Here is a 20,234-nt window from a genome sequence, read left to right on the forward strand (position 1 = left end):
ATTTTGACTTAAAGATTCCAATCAATTTTTGCAAGGCTATGGAGTTAAGTCATTTGCCCAAGGTCACATAGCTAAGTAATTACTAAGTGTCTGAGGTCCTATTTAAACTCTGATCCTCCTGACTCTAGGGCGGTGCTTTATCCATTCAGCCACCTAGCGGCCCCACACTTCTTACTGGCATGTATATATTGCAATTGATTTTGCCTCCATTCTCCCTCTTCACCAAAATTATGTGTAACATCCCTGGCAGAGTAATCTCCTTAGTGCATTGCACTGATTATATCACTTTTCTTTGCTGAGAAACAGAATTGAGGTTCTCCCATTTCCTACTGAACAAAGTCCAAATTCCTTATTCTGATACAAGAAAGTTTTTCTCCTGATCTTTCTGTTCCTAGCATGCCCTAAGTCCTAGAATGGACTCCTTACCTCTCCCCATGACTATTTTTAAAAAAGAAATTGTTTTTTCCCCTTGTACACAGTATTCTTTTTAAAATATATTTTACTGATGTCATAGTATTTATATTGCCTAAATTTTTTCCAGTATTACTAACCTGTTTCCTTCCACTATATTTTTAATTAGAAAAGAAATCAGCAAAACTAACCAATATAACAAAAAATTTGAAAATATATGCAATGTTTAACTCCCCTTCTCCCTACATACCTCCTATCTCTACAAAAGAGAGGGTGAAGGTATCTTCTCATATTTTCTTTATTATCAGGCTTGTTCTTTGTAATTCTATAACATTCACTTTCCATTGTTTTGTGATTGTTTTCTTTCCATTTACTTGTTGTATTCTTTGTGCATATATGTAAGTCTTTCTATACTTCTCTTGTGTTTATCATTTCTTACAGCACAGTAGTATTGTATTACATAATTGTTTTCAAATGTATGGTCACATTTTTTTTAAATTTCACTACAGGCAAATGGTTTGTATTTATGCTAATTGGATAAATGATTAGCTGACTTTGGAATTTGTGCTCATTTTAATGTTGAGATGGGGTGTTTTTTTATACTATGTATAGATAAAAAAGAGCTTACTAAAGAAACTACAAAATAGTGTTAACAGAGGGAATATTCAGTCTCTGGGACAATGAAACTCTTTAAGAGCTCTCATAAAAGCCACTTTAGTAAGAGCTTCTTGCTTGGTGAGTCTGCTAATTAAAACAAGATCCTTACCTACTTATTAAAATATTTATAAGATTTTTTAAGAAAATAGCCTTGCTCTGCAGGTTCTAGCCTCATCAGTATTATACATACATACATACATACATACATACATACATATATATATGTGTGAAAATAATTTTAATAGCATTTCTCTAAAACTGCTATAGAATGAAAAAACATTAAACTGTACTTATATATCCAAATCCAAATAAATTCATTAAAGCTTTAAAAAAAATTCTTCTAAATAAAACTAAGAACCAGAGATGAATGTTAAAGTATACAGTTTCAAAAAAAAATACAAACTATCAATAACCATATGGAAAACAGTCCAAATCACCAATCAAACAAGAATTTCAAACTAAAATATTTCTGAGGTTTTATCTAACATATATCAAGTTAGCAAATGGATTTGTAAAAGATGGACTTATCCAGGGTTAGAGATACACAAATATTCTATTGATTAAGTTATGAATTGACCAAAACATTCTGGATAACGATTTGAAAATTCACAAGAAAAGTAACTCAAATCTTCAAGTCCTTGGGTCCAATGATGTCACTACTAGAAAGGAAGGCCTCGTATATACTAAAACACTTATAATAGCATATTTTGATGCTCACAAAAAATGAGAATTAAAGCATCACTCTATTGTAAAATGTGGTAGGAGAAATAATGAGAAGGAAAACCAATTAAGTATCTGAAAACTTGTATGAACTAAAGAAAAATGAAGAGAACAATATATACAATGTCTACAATAATGTGAATGAAAACAATAGCAAAAGAAATCAGAATTGAAATTGAATGTAGTGACCAGTCTTGACACTAGAAGATCACAGATGAAAAAAACATACTTTCTGCTACTCAACAGAAAGTAGGTAGACAACAGTTATATAACATTGTATAGGCTTTCAGAAATGATTGATGTAATTTTTTTACTTACCATAAAAGAACATATTCTGCATAGGAAAAATATTTTGGAGGTGACAGAGGCATATGACTATGTATGGATATATGTATGCATGTATAAATAGAAAGATATATAAATAGCTATCTTCTTCAGTATCAATATCCTTCCTAAAATATGATGACAGAATCACATTTCTAGATGAGAAAAGATTAGACTAATTATCACCTACTTACAGGTATCTAGGTGACATAGTACAGAACCCTAGTCTTAAGTCAGGAAAATTTGAATTAAAATTCTGCCTCAAATACTTGCTAGTTTTGAATCCTGAGCAATACTCTGTAGAAGAAAAATCTATACTCTTTGTATTAGGAACAAACCTTCTAGGGAAAAAAATGTTTATTAATTTTTATTGTTCTAATCTAAGCATTTTTCTTGAAGAAAAAAAAATCAAGAGGATGAAGCCAACCTCATATCTGAAAGTCTAAGACTAGTTATTTTCAAAATTATAGTCCATTTAATATCTCTTTGAATACTCCCTTTCCAGACACTTTCATAAACTGAAGTACTCAAAGAGATTACTGGAGTTCTTTCAGATAATTATCCTAATCTCTTAATGATGTCTGTCCTTCATTCTTGAAGAAGCCGACGACATCAGAGAGGTGATACCATGAGAAGCAAATGAACTGGATTTGAGTGAGGGGGTGATGTGTTAAGTCACCAGCCTCACATTCTCCTTCAGAGCCATCTGGATTCAGTGACCAGATATAAATCAGGATGCCTGGAGATGACCCTGGATGCTAGACAATCAGGGTTGTGACTTTCCCATGGTTACATAACTAGTAAATGTCACGTGTCTGAGGCTGGATTCAAACTCTCATCCTCCAGACTCCAAGGCCAATGCTCTATTCACTGCACTACCTTGCTGCCCTTTTCTAAATCTCTAAAAGAAGAGTTAATCACTCTAGTCTATCAGTACCCTAATTATTTGTGGGAGGAATCTTTCCTGAGCTAATCAATGCCATTCAATTAAACATTTATTAAACCTACTACATGCACTCAGATTTCATTAGATCTCTCTCTGAAAGTGGATAGGTCCTTGGAAATTGTCCTAGGTCCTTTGAAATTGTCATAGGTCACTGTATTGATCAGAGTATCTAAGTCTTTTACAGTTGATCATCATTACAATGTTGCTTTTACTGATTTCTGATGTTGCTGATTCTGCTCACTTTACTTTGCATCAATTCATATATTCTTCCCAGGTTTTGCTCAATATATGCCACTTACCATTTCTCACAGAATAACAGTATTCCACTATCACCACATATCATAGTCTGTTTGATCATTCTCCAATTGATGGGTATTCCCTCAATTTCCAAATTCTTTGTCATCACAAAGAAGATACTATAAATATTTTGTACATATAAGTAATTTTGCCTTTTCTTTGACCTTTTTGGATTATAGACCTAATAGAGGCATTTCTGGGTCCAGGGTGGATATAGTTTGATATTCCTTCAAATCTTTGCCCTCTAAAGATGATCAATAAATGGCCAAAAGGTTTAATGATTTCATTTAGTTTTTGTAAAGTGAGTAAAAGAATTAAAAATATCACTGAAATTACATTTATTTATAATGGCATTTGGCTTTCCACCACTTATTCTTTAAAATAATTGTTGTCTAGAGAGCAAATATTTTCAATAATAAAATAGCATTCTTAGTAAAGGAAAAACTGTCCCCAAAGTCTTTAGAAATCAAATCTGGCATGGAGTGAAAGAAAGAATAAAGTGATAAATGAAATCGAGTTAAATAAACACATCAGTCTTAGAAACAAAATATATTATCTTAGTTTCTGCACAAAATAAGATTTAATGAAAATACCAAATGAGTCAGTCTGTCTGTCTGTCTGTCTGTCTGTCTGTCTGTCTGTCTCTCTCTCTCTCTCTCTCTCTGGAAAAATGCTATAGATAGAACATTTACCAATGATTTATAACTCACTTAAAAAGTATAGCCTGCAATAAAAGTTGTGTGCTTTTTTAAAGCAAAAATAATAAATCATAAACTAACAAAGACCTTAATTTTCTGAATGATACTTAACCTCATTCTAACCTATTTGCAGTCATAAAAATTAATTAGTCAGAACTTTTTAAGCAAGTTTGAAAATTTGATTTGCTATTATTTCAGATTGACTAAAACAAAAAAATAATAGCAGGCAACAACAAAAATGTATAGTGCCATTTCAAGGACCTGTGATTTCTGCCCTTCTATTTCCTAAACTCTGAGAGATGGCATTAAGAGAAGAGCCCACCTGAACCAATACAGAATAGACCTTGGATGATAGGGATATGTTAAGTAAATCACTGGGAATATACTTGAAAAACTAAACAGCTTTTGCTTTTGTCAAGGAGCTTAGATGTTATCTGGAGAAATGTGCTAGAGAAGTAAAAACAAAATATAGGCACATATGCATTTTGGGGAAGGCAGTGAAAGAGATGCTAAAAGGATCAGGAAAAGCTACATATAGAAGGTAGCACTTAAAACTGAGCTATAAAAGAAGTTAGGAATTCTAAAAAGGCAGAATTGAGAAAGGAGAGTATTGCAGGCAACAGGAGCAGCCAATGCATAGGCAGGGGGAATTGGAATATTGTTATGTGGAATAAATAGCAAGAAAACCATTTTGGTTAGACTGAAAATTATATGAAGGTTAGTAAAGTCTAAGAAGCTTAGAGAAGTAAGCTGGGAAACTGATTGTGAAGGACATTATATACTACACAAAAGATTTTGTATATGACCTAATTACTATATTAAAGTGGAAGACATGGAGTAAAGATGCTGTGTAGACAGAATTAATAAGATTTGGCAAATGAATGGCTAGAAACCAGGAGGGATGGGAATTCAGGGAAGCCTGGAGGGATTTGCATGAACTGATGCTGAGCAAGATAAGCAGAACCATAAGAACATTGTACATCCCAACAGCAACATGGGGGTGATGATCAACCTTGATGGACTTGCTCATTCTATCAGTGCAGCAATCAGGCACAATTTTGAGGTATCTGTAATGGAGAATACCATCTGTATCCAGGGAAAGAATTGTGGAGTTTGAACAACGACGAAAGACTATTACCTTTAATTAAAACACACACACACACACACACACACACACACACACACACACACACACACACGCACGCGCGCTATCTTATTGTGTTATTTTGCTATCTCTTATACTTTATTTTTCTTCCTTAAGGATATGATTTCTCTCTCATCACATTCAACTTAGATCAGTGTATACCATGGAAACAATGTAAAGACCAACAGACTGCCTTCTGTGGGGGGTAGGGGGAGGGAAGCAAGATTGGGAGAAATTGTAAAATTCAAAATATTTCTAAAAATTCAAAATTTCTAAATTTCTAAAAAAAGAAATAAAGAAGTTAAGAAGAAGGTGAATTAGGATTAGGGCTGGGGAAGGGGAAAATTATGCATTCTGCTTTGATCATGTTGAATGTGAGATGCTTCTAGAACACTCAATTGGAATTGCCCAATAAGTGAATGATGATACACGACTAAAGCTCAGGAGAGAGGTTGATAAAAGAATCTCAGAACAGTACAAGGGATAGAGAATTACACTCAAAGTCAGAAGACATACTTCTGATATTTTTGAATTGTGTTTTAAGTCTGAGATTTTTTATGTGTAAAATTGAAAGTAAGAAGACTTTGTGACATCATATGAGAATATATGTGAAATGCTTTGTAAATTAGCAAAAGTATTACAAAAGTGATGGTGATAATAGGAATACTTACTAGTATTGATGAGGCCACAAATCTACTGAAGGACAAAGGATATATTTAACCAAAATCTTAATTTTTACAAATCAATGCATTCTTTTAAATCAGAGATGGGGAACATCTGGTCTGCCATATAAGGCCTATGGTCTGGTGCTGCCTTGGCACCTGCAGTTCAGACTTGAAATTCAATAAATTTAGGAGTTTTTAACAAGTGGATTAATTAAATATTTGACTAAATATAGCCTGTGAATGATTTTATAAATATCCAAATGACTCTTAGTAGAAAAAAGGTTCCCTACCCATTTTAAATGAATCATTCTGTCATCTTCCTGAGGATCCCTGCAACAGGCAAATGGAATAACTTCCTTCCTTTCAAAATCCTCTTTGTGTGCTGGCTTCCTCTTTAAAATGCAAGCTCTTTGGCACAAACTATCTTGCTTGCATACACTAGTATCCCCAGTATTTAGAACACTGTAAGCTTAATTTAACACTTTGCAAAAACTGTATAACTTATTTTTATGTAATACATTATTTCTATCTCTCTACCTACCTGAATATATCTTCATCTATATCTACGAAATTAGCCAGAAAACATTAGTTACAGTTATCTTTTAAATTTGTCAAACAAAGTATATTTCCTTTTATGTATAATAAAACTTGGAAATTTTTGAGAAAAATCAGCCATCCTTTTCCTTTCAGGGACTAGACCACCATGATTTTCTACAGATCTAATATTTGTAGAGATCTTTCATGAAATTGAATCATTGTTCATAGAACTGTCTGTAAGGAACTTCATAATTAATCTAATCCAGCTTCCTAATTTTACAAATGGTTGAAATTTGGGCACAGATAAGTTAAGTGATAGCTCAAAATAATACAAGCAGTAAGTAGCAAAGCATGGATTTAAATTTTGATTTTTCTGGAGAGAGATTCAAAGCTTGATTTCTGGTATTCACTTACAATTTAATCTGTACAATACAAAATCTTGAGATAGATTTTTTAACATGTTTCATTACTGATTAAATTGCTAAATATTTGCTAGCTATGATGATGATGTAAAAATTCAAAAAGCAATGATAATTATGAATAAGATTTAATAAGTCAAATTTATACTGTTTAAAAAGCAGTTTTGTCAACAACAGAAAAGTGTAATTTAATGATGAGTTCAGAAAAAAAGCATGAATGACTTTCACAATCAAATATTTGCCTATGGGTGAGTAGAACCTCGCGTGTTCAGTTCCTGCTATTCTCTCTGGAGCAGGTGGTTTCTGTTACTCATTTCAACTAAATATGATTCATAAAATCTACACATTCCAACACAAGGCTCTTCTGCTCTCATCAGCACAAGGGAAAAAAATGGCCAGTCTGACCCACAAATAAGGACAGGATAGTCATTCGTGCACTCACCAAGCAAATATGCATTGGAAACAAGCACCCACTGAGGGATCACAGACAATACAAAGACACGAGAGACCACAATCTTTTCTTCAATATTATTGGAGATATCAACATAGGCCTTTTTCTCTAATTCCTTCAATTTATCCCTTAAACCTTCCTTAATCATCTCCAGTCACTGAGTCAATAAACATTCATTAAATTCAATTTAGTGCTAAGGACTGCAGATTTAAAAAAAAGAAAAAGAAAAGGGGCAGCTAGGTGGTAGAGTGGATACAGCCCCAGCCCTGGAGTCAGGAGTACCTGAGTTCAAATCCTGTCTCAGACACTTAATAATTACCTAGTCATGTGGCCTTTGGCAAGCCACTTAACCCCATTTGCCTTGCCAAAATCTAAAAAAAATAATAATAATAATTACCTAGCTGTGTGACCTCGAGCAAATCACTTTAACCCCACTGCCTTGCAAAAACCAAAACAACCAACCAAATAAACAAAAAAAAAAGAAAGAAAAAAGAAAAAGAAAAATACCAAGGTTAGTCCCTGCTATAAAGGAGTCCATGGTCTAAGAGGGAGAAAAGATGAAAATGACTATGTCCACTAAAGTTCCACACAAGACAAACTGGAGGGGGGACTAGGAAAGGCTTCCTGTGGAAAGTTGAACAGAGCTCTGAGCCATAGCCAGTGAAACCAGCCTCAGAAAGAAGAGGACCAGCAAAGAGACCAGAGTGACTCACCTGAAGGGTAGGAGGGAAGGGGAAGGAAGGAAGATCTGTGAAGGCCGAAAGAGAGATGATAGTGAGTTCCTAAGGATTATGGAGGAGTGAGAGTCAGACCTGCACTTTGACAGCTTAGTAGAAAATGGATTAGAATGGGGAGAGACTGAGGACAGGCAGAAGAAGCATGATATTTCAACAGTCCAAGTGTGAAGTGCTTAAAGGCCTATACCAGGCTGGTGGCAGGATCAGAAGAGAGAAGACGTCATATGCAAAAGATGTTACAGGGTTAAAACTGACAGGCCTTGGCTGCAGATTGTATAAAGGGTGTGAGAGAGTGAGGAATAGAGTATGACACCTGTTAGGGACTGTTGTGTGTGAAAGTACTGTAAATTTTCATCACCTGGTGTCCTCTAGCACCAGAGCATTATTTAATGGTTGATTGAAGAGTGCCACAGGAGTGGGAGTGGACTAGGGATGGGGAGGATATTTAAGCACTTGTATTTTGGTAAATAAATGGAGATCTTGGTGTACAGGGAGAACGTGTCTCTCGTGTCTCTCGTGTCTCTCGTGTCTCTCGTGTCTCTCGTGTCTCTCGTGTCTCTCGTGTCTCTCGTGTCTCTCGTGTCTCTCGTGTCTCTCGTGTCTCTCGTGTCTCTCGTGTCTCTCGTGTCTCCCACCCCTTCAATGTTTGCCCAGAGAAAGGTTAAGTGAGTCTGGAAAGGGTCTCAACAGACACCTATAATAGGATGGAAGGTAACTGGGGAATGCAGTGTCTACAATTGTAACAGGGAAATATGGAAGTGAGGAGAGATTGGGGAATAAGATAATGAGTTCAGTTTGGGGCATGCTGAGTTAAAGATATGTATCCAGTTCAAGATGTCCAATCTAGGGATTTAGAGATATGAGGCCAGAAGTCAACAGAGAGGTTGAGGCTAAATAATTAGATTTGAGAATCATCAGCATAAAGATGTTAATTGAATCCATGAAAACTGATGAATTCACCAAGTGAAGTAATATAAAGGCAGAGGGAGACAAAGGATAGAGGCTTGGAGAATACTCATGATCATTGATCATGACCTAGATGAAGATCCAGGAAAAGAGGCTAAGAAGGAAGAGTTAGATAGATAGGAGAAGAATCACAGAAAGTGGTGTTCCAAAAACCTAAAGAGAAGAGAGTATCAAAGGGGAAAAAAAGGGTGATCAACAGTGTCAAAAGCTGCAAAGAAGTAAGAATGATAAGGAATGATACAGGCTCATTAGATTTGTCAATTAAAGGAGAATGATTTAAACTGAAATTGTGATTTATGAGGTCAGAAACCAGACTGTAAAAAATTAGGAAGAGATGGAGAGGAAAGCAAGCGAAGGCACCCATTATTGATCTTTTCAAGGAGATTAACCACAAAAGGTCTGTGAAATTTAGGGTGATAGCTGCAAGCAACTGATGGATCAAGTAACAGTTTATTTTGAGGATGGAGAAGACATGGGTATGTTTATAGACAGTATGAGAGGAGACAGGGACAGATTGAAGACAAGTAAGGAGATGACAGCGAAATCTATTGTAGGGAGATGGAATAAAATGGGATTCCTTCGACAGTGTGGTGGATAAGGTTTGGTAAAAAGGTCAATTCTTCACATGAGACAATAGTGAAGAAGGAGATAGTAGCAGAAGGAATATGAGTGGTGTGAAGTGAGGAATAGGAGAGAAGAGGGAGTCCACAGTGAATGGCCACACTTTTTTCTGCACAATGAGTCAAGGTTCTCAGTTGAGAGGGTTAGGGAATTCTGGGAGGTTTGAGAAGGGACAAAAATGTTTGGAAAAGTCACTATGTAAAGTGAAAAAGTAAGTTGTTAAGTGTAAAAGTGTAAAAAAGATTGCCTAACAGCAATAAGGACCCAGTTGTAGTGGGATGAATTTGTGGGGAATCCATTTGGCATGGTTTTGTGATTTTTCTCTTCATTAAGAAGCACTTGCATAGAAATAAAGGCAGATGGTGGTGGGATCCAAGACAAAGTCTAGCAAGGTAAGACTGGTAATATGACAGAGTAGCAAAAGATTAAAGAAAAAAATAGTGTAGACAAGAACTGGTACACCTAGAGATCAAGAAGGGAAAGGGAGGAGAATATAACTAGTGTGGGAATGATGGCTTAGGTTTACAAAGATCTCTCCTACAAACTGGGAATTTTCTTTCTCTAGAAGTGGTGAGGATAAAGGTTGATAAATTTATTTTAACATCCCAATCTACTTTTCACATACAGTGCAAACTCTGAAAGACTTCTGTTCACAAGAAATTCAATTTTAGTTAAGTATTAGTATTTAGTATTTAAGTATTTAGGTAAGTATTAGTATTTTAGTATTTAAGTATTTAGGTAAGTATTAGTATTTTAGTATTTAAGTATTTAGGTAAGTATTAGTATTTTAGTATTTAAGTATTTAGGTAAGTATTAGTATTTAAGTATTTAGGTAAGTATTTGGAGTTATTTGAGGAAATTTTTAGAAATCAATGACTATGGACTACTATAAAGTCATGTTAATTACTGAAAAATAAACAAGAATCATCACTTAGATGCTCATTATTATTCTCTCAAGATTCAAAAACTGGTTAGCAATCCAGGCAATTGCTTATACCTGTTAGATATGATAGTAATTATCATGACAACACTTGGAAAGAATAGGAAATAAACCAACCTCATCAAACATTTCTCCAGCTTTTAAATGATTAGAATACAGGATGAAATAGATCCTAATTTCTTTCTGAATTGTCATTAATTTTTATCTTTTATTTAAGGATATAAGTCAAGAGTGTAAAAGACCAATTCTCTATAAAACTGTGACAAATAATTATTCAAAATATTCAAAATGGAACTCATTTTCTTCTCCTCATACTTAACTCTCCTCCTCATACTTAACTCAACTTTCCTCCAAACTTCTTTATTTCTGTTAAGAGTACTATCATTCTACCAGTCATTCTGGATCATAACTTCAAAAACATCTTCAACTCCTTGCTGTCCTTAAATTTTATTCTCACTATATCACATCAATTCTACCTTCTGTTCTGTTCTGTTCTTTTCAATCACACAGCTAACTATCCTAGTTCAAGCTTACATCATCACTTCTCTCAAATACTTCAAAAATCTCTTCTGTCTCACTGCATCCAGCCTTTTCCAATTCTAATAAATAAAAATAATCTTATTTAAGAAAAAATCGCTCTACTTCTATATAATTTTCAACAACTCCCTATTTTAAACCTTCATAATAAAATACAAATTCCTCAGTTTGGCATTTACAAGACTTGTAAATTTTGATTGTTCTTCTAATAGGTAGGCAAAACTATTTCTCAAATATTCACTGGAGATGTTTCATTTCCCAGTGATTTCACAATTATATATGTTCAGTTTTAGCCTGAATCAAAATCACCATTTTAAGGAGATACTGAATTACCCTCATAATTAAACTAGTATAGTCAGGTTATTGTACTTTTGAATAAGATATAGAAAAGTTTATGGATTTGGCATTCAAGATATATAAACAATTAACAAAAACATATATATATATATATATATATATATATATATATAATATATATATATATATATATATCTGACAAATATTCATTCCTCTAGAGATGAGGTCAAAAGATATGAACAGAAAGTTGTCAAAAGAAATGCAACATATTCACAACCACATAAATGTTCCAAATGACTAATAATAGGATAAATGCAAATTAAAACAATTGTAAAGTTTCACCTTACCTAATGAAAATTGGCAAAAATGACCCTAAAAATAGCAATAGCTAATGCTGAAGGAGTTATAGGATGCCAAGCACAATAACGCATTGTAGATAAAGCTAAAATAAATATTTTGAAAAACAAATAAAATGACTAAAATGTCTATATCCTTTGAACCAGAGATTCCTTTACCAGGTACAATTCTCTTTGGATTCTTTCACATCTCAATTAAAATGGCATTGTCTATAAGTCTTCTCTAATCTCTCTTAAAGGTAGGAAAGGGCCAGGTTATGGAGAGTTTTGATCTTAGAGGCAACAGGGAGCCAAAAGAGTTGAATGAACGAGGCTGAGGGATGACACAGTCAAATTCACACTTTAGGAAGATCAATTTTGATAGCTGAGTAGGAAATAGACTGCAGTGGGGAGAGTGAGATCAACCAGAAAGTCACCACAATAATCCAGGTATGAGATGATAACCTCATACACCAGCTGGTTGCAAAGTCAGAGGAGATAAGGGAGTGTCTATGAGAGATACTGAACAGGACAGGACTTGACAAGACCTAAATGGCACCTAAATGCCACTAACAAGTTCAAGTCTTCTGACCCAATGAAAAATATCGAAATGACCTGAAGTACTGTCCACGATCTGTAGAAAACTGTAAAGGATAAGAAAGATGCCACAAGGTAAGGGAGGAGAAACCTAGGAGAATGAAGTCTGCAATTCAATTCTAGGTCAGTGAGTTTGACTTTAATTGCTTAACAAAATTCTAGAAGGTCTTATGAAAAGTATATTATTTTCAATGGGAAAAGCACTAGTTCTAGCCAGAGGACTTGTTAAAATCCTCACTCTGCTGCTCATTAGCTAGATGTCTTTAACCAGGTCACTCCCTCTTACTGGTCCTCAATTCCTTCTTCTATAAACTGTGGGAACAGGAGTAGAAGACTTCCAAAGTCTCTTCCAACTCTAAGTCAGACACAAAGAGCACTGTCTCAGGAAGGGGAAGACCGGAGCTCAACTCTATAATTTACTACCCACGCATCCCTGGGTAAGTTACTGAACTTCTCCGTTTCCTATCTCTTCATGAGAAGGGCTAGACAATTGGCTTCCGAGCTCCCTTTCAGCTGCAAATCTAGTATCTATTTCCTTTTTTACAGGACAACTAAACTAGAAGAATGTTATAGTTATTGTTTACTTGGATTTTAGCCAAGAATTTCATAAAAGTCTTTTAGGCTCCTCTTAGGAAACCTAGAGAATCAAGAATTCCAGAATTTGAGAATTCAAGGGACCCACGGTAGTTTTCTAGTTCAACCACACACACAAAAAAGATGCCCATGAGAATATACCCTATAAGTGGTTACCCAGTCACTAAAGATATACAAGTAGGGGACACCTCACCTAAGGTAGCCCCATTCATTTTAACATATCTTGAAGTTGGGGAAGTTCAGAGAAACCATGGAGTGGATTATCATACAACAAAATACATTAAGAACTGGTAAAAGGCAAGACACAGAAAAAATTCATTATCAACTTGAAAGAAGATCTCCAGCGGAATGCCCCAGAAATCAGTGATTAGTACTTAGTACTTTGGGCTATTTAAAATTATTATTGAATCCACCCTTTGATAAAAACTGTTGGGAAAATTGGAAGATAGATGGCAGAAACTTGGATTAGACCAACATCTCACTCTCTATAACAAGATAAGATCAAAATGGGTATAGGATTTAGACATAAGCAAACTAGGAGAACAAAGGAATAGTTTACCTGTCAGATCTATGGAAAGGGAAGCAGTTTTTGACCAAGGAAGAGATGTAGAACATCATAAAAAAACAAACTGGATAATTTTGATTATATTAAATTAAAAAGCTTTTGCACAAACAAAACCACTATAACCAAGATCAAAAGAAATGTAGTAAATTGGGAAACAATTTTTACAACAAGTGTTTCTGAGAAAAGATTCATTTCTAAAATATATAGAGAAGTGAATCAAATTTATAAAACAACAAGACTTTCAATCCAATTGACAAATGGTCAAAGGATATGCAAAGGCAATTTGCAGATGAGGAAATCAAAGCTATTCATAATCATATGAAAAATTGCTCTAAATCATTACTGATTAGAAAAATGCAAATTAAAGCACTTCTGAGGTGCCACATCATAACTCTCAGATTGGCCAATATGACCAGAAAAGACAATGATCAATGTTGAAAGGGATGTGGGAAATCTGGGACACTAATACATTATTGATGGAGCTGTGAAATGATCCAGCCTTTCTAGAGAGCAATTTGGAATTATGCCCAAAGGACAATAAAAATGTGCATACCTTTGATCCAGCAATATCACTACTGGGTCTATATCCTGAAGAGATTGTGAAAAAGGGTAAAATCCCCACATGGACACAAATATTTATAGCAGTTCTTTTTGTGGTGGCAAAGAATTGGAAATCAAATTCCATCAATTGGGGAATGGCTGAACAAATTGTGGCATATGTACATTATGGAACATTATTATTCTATTAGAAACCAGGAGGAATGGGATTTCAGAGAAGCCTGGAAAGACTTTCATGAACTGATGTTGAGGGAGATGAGCAGAACCAGAAGAACATTGTACACCCTAACATCAAAATGAGGGTGATATTCAACCTTAATGGACTTATTCATTACACCAGTGCCATAATCAGGGACAATTTTAGGGGATCTGAGATGGAGAATACCATCTGTATCCAAAGAAAGAATTGTGAAGTTTAAACAAAGACCAGAGATTATTACCTTCAAGTTTTTTTAAAAAAGTTGTCTTATGTACTGCATAATCTTGTTATTTCTAATATTTTATTTCTTTCTCAAAGATATGATTTTTTCTCTCAACACATTCAATTTTGATCAATGTACAGCCTGGAAACAATGTAAAGATTATTAGATTGCCTGAGAGGAAGGGAGAGGGTAGGGGAAAATTGTAAAATTTAAAACCTTACAAAAAATTGATAAGTAGAAATTACTAATGCATATAATTGGAAAATAAAATATTTATATAATAAAAAAGTAAAATAAAATACAATTATTATCAAGGATATGGGTAAAAGTATATATATGGCATATTTACCAAATCACTTTATAATGAAAGATGGGAAGGATCACTGGATGACAGAAGTCACCTTGTCAGCAAGATCATTGGGCTGAATCTAGTAAGTTAAGATTTAACAAAGCTAGATATAAAGTTTTACACCTGAGTTATAAATGTTAAACTTTTCAAATACATGAATATAAGATAGAGGAAGGGAAGATTGAGAATTTATCTAAAAAAGGATATCGGGAATTTAGTGAACTATAAACTCAATATATGCTAACAGTGCAGTATGGTAGCCACAATAATTCATTAGGCTGCTTTAAGAAAAGTGTATATATAAAAGATGAGAATAGGAAAGGTTATAAGAATTGTGGAAAAACAGACACCTTAATGTACTACTCATAGTGCTATGAATTGACCCAATACTTCTGAAAAAAAATTATAGAATTATACAAAGAAAGTGATTAAAATGTTCATATCCTTTGACCCAGAGATCCCTTTTACTGATATATCCTCCCAAATAGGTCAAAAGAAAAGCTCCACAAAAAATATTTATAAGGGGCAGCTAAGTGGCACAATGGATAGAGCACCAGCTCTGGAGTCAGAAGAACCTGAGTTCAAATCTGAGCACAGACACTTAATACTTACTTGGCTGTGTGACACTGGGCAAGTCACAACCCCATTGCTTTGAAAAAAACCATAAAAAAAAAACAAAGGAGAAGACATTTGTGAGCAATCAATTAAACTATCCACCATCCAGTACTTGCTGGTACCAGGCACTATACTTAGGCACTAAGAATACCAAAAAAAGAAAAAAGAAAAGAAATAATCCATCCTTTAAATGAGCTAACATTTTAATGAGGAAAACATCAAGTGCATACATAATTTACACAAAATAATTATAAAGACCATAAAGAATCTAAATCCAAAATAGTCTTCAAGAAAGGCTTCCAAGGCTTCTTGAGCTGCACATGAAAGAGAAAAGAGGTCCTCAAGAAGGCAGAGGTAAGGAAGAAGGCCATATAGGAGAGATAACTGGAGCAAAGGCATGAAGCCAGGAGACAGTGTTGTGTGAGAGGAAGAGTGATGAGAAGGGTGACAAGATCACAGAAAACATTCTGTTGGTAAACCTGGTATGGAGATAGAAATAACAATGTTTGGTCACCCCGGGATGTATGTGGATAAAAGTAATGAGTAGTGAATGCTGCCAAAACTATTTAGCTACATGACCATATGGATAGTGGGGATATAAGAAACATACTTCTTTTGTTGTATAGGTCAGGAATAATTCAATTAATGTCAGATTTTTTTAATACTTCCTTATTTTTCCTAAAATGTTTTTCTCCCTTTTTAAAAAATACTTTGATATAAAGCATGGATCTCTGGGAGAAAGAGAAAAGAGAAATCAAGAACATTTTCCCATTAGTCTTTTAAAAAGATGTTTGGCTTTCAGAAATCGGGGGATTGCCCCATTCTATTCTCTTGGTCAGAGCACATCTAATGAGAGAAATAACAATAATAACTAACAACAACAGGAATAGCATTGAGAGAGCATTGCAAGGTCTGCCAAGTGCTGAACATACGTTATCTCATTTGATCCTCATGACAGTCCCAGGAGGTTGGGGCTTCTGTTTTCCTCATTTCACAGAAAAGGAAACAGATTGAGAGAAGTTCAGGGCCTGGCTGAGGGTCAGCCACAAAGCTAGTAAATGTCGAGTGTCTGAGTTGGGATTTGACTTCAGATTCCAGGTCCCTCAACACTGTGTCCCCAGCTTTACTGAATTCCACAGATCAGGAGGTAATTAAGGTAGAGAAAGGTTTCAGAGACTAAGGAGTTTTAGAATGGAGGATAAAAGATGAGCTCAATGGCACAGAGGACCGAGGGCAGAGCTAAAAATCAGGAAATTCTGAGTCTGAACCCTGCACATCATCTATGGCCTTCTGAGTCACTGATAAACTTCTACTAGTTCAGTTCATCCAGTAGAGACTCTTTCAGCAGGAAGTGGTTTTTAAAGGAAGGTGGCCGAACTGTGTACTAGATCTAAATTATGTTATAAGTGGCAGTCATCAAAACTATTTGTACTGGTTAAGAAATAGATGGTGATTAAGAAATAGATGGTGAATCAGTGGATTAAAATGGGTACAAAAGACACAAGTAGTAAATGACTTTAGTAATATATGTGTGATACACCCAAAGACTCTATCTTCTGGTCTAAGAATTCACTATTTGACAAAGACTACTAGAAAACTGGAAGATAGTATGGCTAAAACTAGGCAAAGACCATTATATCCTATAGACCAAAATATGGTTGAAATGGAAACATGATTTAGACATAAAGGGGAAGACTATAAGTCAATCAGAACAAGGAATAGTTTGCCAGATCTATTGAAAGGGGAGGAGTTTATGTAGAAACAAGAGAGAGAACATTATAAAATGCAAAATGGACAATTTTGATTACATTAGTTTTTGCACAAATAAAACTAATGCAACTGAGATTAGAAGGATCACAGAAAGATGGAAAACAGTTTTCATAGCTAGCATTTCTGATAAAGGACTCATTTCTAAAATATATAGAGCACTGAATCAAATTTATAAGAATACAAGTCATTTACCAATTGATAAATGTCAAAGGATATGAACAGGCAGTTTTCAGATGAAGAAATTAAAGCTGTTTATAGTCATATGAAGAAATACTCAAAATCATTATTGATGAGAGAAATTCAAGTTAAAACTCTGATGTGCTACCTCACACCAATCATATTGGTCAATGTAACAATAAAAGAAAATGAATTAATGTTAGAGGGGATGTGGGAAGACACTAATGGATTGGTGGAGTTGTGAACTGATCCAACCTTTCTGGAGAGCAATATGGAACTACAACCAAAAGGCAATAAAATTGATCCAGCAATATAACTATTAGATCTGTATCCTGAAGAGATCATAAAAAAGGGGGAAAGACCCACATGTACAAAAGTATTTATAGTAGCTCTTTTTGTGGAAGCAAGAATTGGAAATTGAGGGGATACCCATCAAATGGGGAATTGTTGAACAAATTGTGGTGTATGAATGTGATGGTGTACTATTTTCTGTAAGAAAATAATGAGGAATGGGAATTCAGAAAAGCCTGAAAAGACTTGCATGAAGTAATGCTGAGTGAAGTAAACAGAACCAGAAGAACATTGGACACATTAACAGCAATAATGATAAACTTGTTCTTTTCAGCAGTACAATAATGAAAGACAATTCTAAAGGAGACTTGAGGTGGAAAATACCATCCACATCCAGAAAAATAAGTGGGGAGCTGGAATGCAAACTAAACATACTATTTTTAGTTTTTTAAATTTGTTTTGTTTTTTCCCCTCTCATGGTTTTTTTTTTTCACTTTTGTTCTGATTCTTCTTTCACAACAAGACTAATATGGAAATATGTTTAATATAACTACATATGTGTAACCTATATCAGACTACTTGCTGTCAAGGAGAGAGGGGAGGGAAGGGAGGGACAGAGAAAAATGTGGAATTTAAAATCTTACCAAAAAATGAATACTGAAAACAATCTTTGCATATAGTTGGAAAAATAAATAAATAAATGTATTTTTTTTTTAAAAGAAGTGGCTTTGAATTCTGGAGCTAAGCAAAAAAAATTTCAATCTTAAGGAAAGCAAAAAGAGATAGTGGAGCCTCCAAAATGCAAAACTATTTTTAGCAGTATGATCAGGGAAGCAGAATTAAGGATTTAGGACTGCTAGTGGTTAATTGTGGAAATCAGGTGAACCACACTGACTCCATCTTATGACTCAATTCTGGATTTAGCTATGCTCTTTTTCTATTCAATTATGGGCCTAGTTTAATTTCTGTGTAATGATGAACCTGTATTCAATAGGGGGAATTCAATAGGGAGAAAATCTTGTTGCTTTGAATCTAGGGATACATGGCGGGGAAGCTGGACCACCCCACTTGCTGTTTAGAGACCCCTGATTAAAAACCTAGGGAATGCTGACAAGAAATCTCATCAGATCCAAAGACCAATACAAAGGGTTTTCTCACCTTTGTATATCTCAAGCAACCTAGATCAGAAAACTGGTCCAGGAATGATCCTTTGATTGCTCAGACACTGCGGGGGGGAATGGGACATTTCTTTTTCTGACTTTAGGGAATCATAACTGTTCATTCTCCCCCTCTCAATTAGGAAAGGTCCCTAATCTTTCATCCAATGATAAATCTGATTCTGTAATATTGCATTATTTCCTTTTGATTAATTGGTCTTATTTGTTTTTAATATATAAAAAGTCTGTCTCCACTTATATTCAAGGGTCAAGCCTAAGTTGAGGAAGTATAGTCCCTGTTTGTTGGGAAACTGCCATGCTTTACTTAAGTCAATATACCTAGGCCTTAGTTTCCTCAGTCATTTCATTTTTCATTGGGCAGATAGTGGGCAAGTCACTTAACTTCTCTGTGTCATTTTCCTCATATGTAAAATGAAGATAATAATAGTGCTTATCTCAAAAGGGTTGTTGTAAGGATCAAAGACTATATTTGGAAAATGCTTTACAAGTCTTAAAATGCTATATAAATGCTAGTTAGTATTATTATGACATATTACTATAACTTTAGGATATGATAGACATCTTCAAAAATCTAAAGGGCAATGAAACAAGGATTCTATCTTTGACAATCTCATAAAATTTTTGTAGGGAAAGCACTTTATAAAGAAAAATTAAAACAACATATAAATGTGAACTATGATTTTTTTTAAACTGTTCAAATGATAACTATTCCACTCTATTGAATAGGGTCTCAGTATTCATTAGTTGCCAAGGTAAATAATTTACTCTAAAAAGAATTTTACTCTATCAATGAAGAATATCACTTCAGATTTAAAAGTTTTGAATACAAAATACTAGTTCCTAACTCCAATAAAAGTTCCATTTTCCAAAATGTGAATCATTGGGATTACATTTTTCATCTTTTCAAATCAGTGAAAGGAATTAGGTAACTAGCTCCATACTTAACTAAAGCCACAAATATCTCTATAGAACATTCCACAGGCTGAATAAATTTTTTTAATAGTGAAAATTTGTCTTTTAAAAATATACTTTAGTCTTACATTCTTTGAGAGCAAGGGAAAATTGACTTATGGTCTTAATTTAATTTGATGTCCTGGGCTAGAGAAAAAAAGTGTAATTGCCCTCATGTTTACTTGTATGTGTAGTTTTAAAGAACAATCTGTTCTCATGGGGGGGGTGTTGCTAGATTTTACTTTCTTACATAATATATTCTTGATTAATCTTTTTATGAACTACAATGCGATTCTAAATTTTGGGGTCTTTCCTTTATAGTACTTAAGAAATTTCACTATTTCAGGGATCCATAGTTTCAATGATGTGAGTGTTCCGTCTACCAGAATAGATCCTTCTATAACTAAATATAAGATCTTTAAGCATTATGGTCAAAAAAAAATCCATCAACTGCATCCAATTTAA

At 34.4% G+C, this 20,234-nt stretch overlaps 1 protein-coding gene and 1 pseudogene across 3 annotated transcripts in view; one reads left to right on the forward strand and one right to left on the reverse strand.

The window, feature by feature from the left end:
• The window catches only part of LOC141517165 (DNA-directed RNA polymerase III subunit RPC6 pseudogene), a 35,868-nt pseudogene extending 26,298 nt beyond the window's left edge, over nt 1-9,570 (forward strand).
• Nucleotides 1-20,234, reverse strand: part of SBF2 (SET binding factor 2) — a 483,290-nt gene that overhangs the window by 363,625 nt on the left and 99,431 nt on the right. The window lies entirely within an intron of this gene.

Source organism: Macrotis lagotis, chromosome 3 (genome assembly GCF_037893015.1).
Source record: "Macrotis lagotis isolate mMagLag1 chromosome 3, bilby.v1.9.chrom.fasta, whole genome shotgun sequence".
In the NCBI taxonomy this organism is placed as follows: domain Eukaryota; kingdom Metazoa; phylum Chordata; class Mammalia; order Peramelemorphia; family Peramelidae; genus Macrotis; species Macrotis lagotis.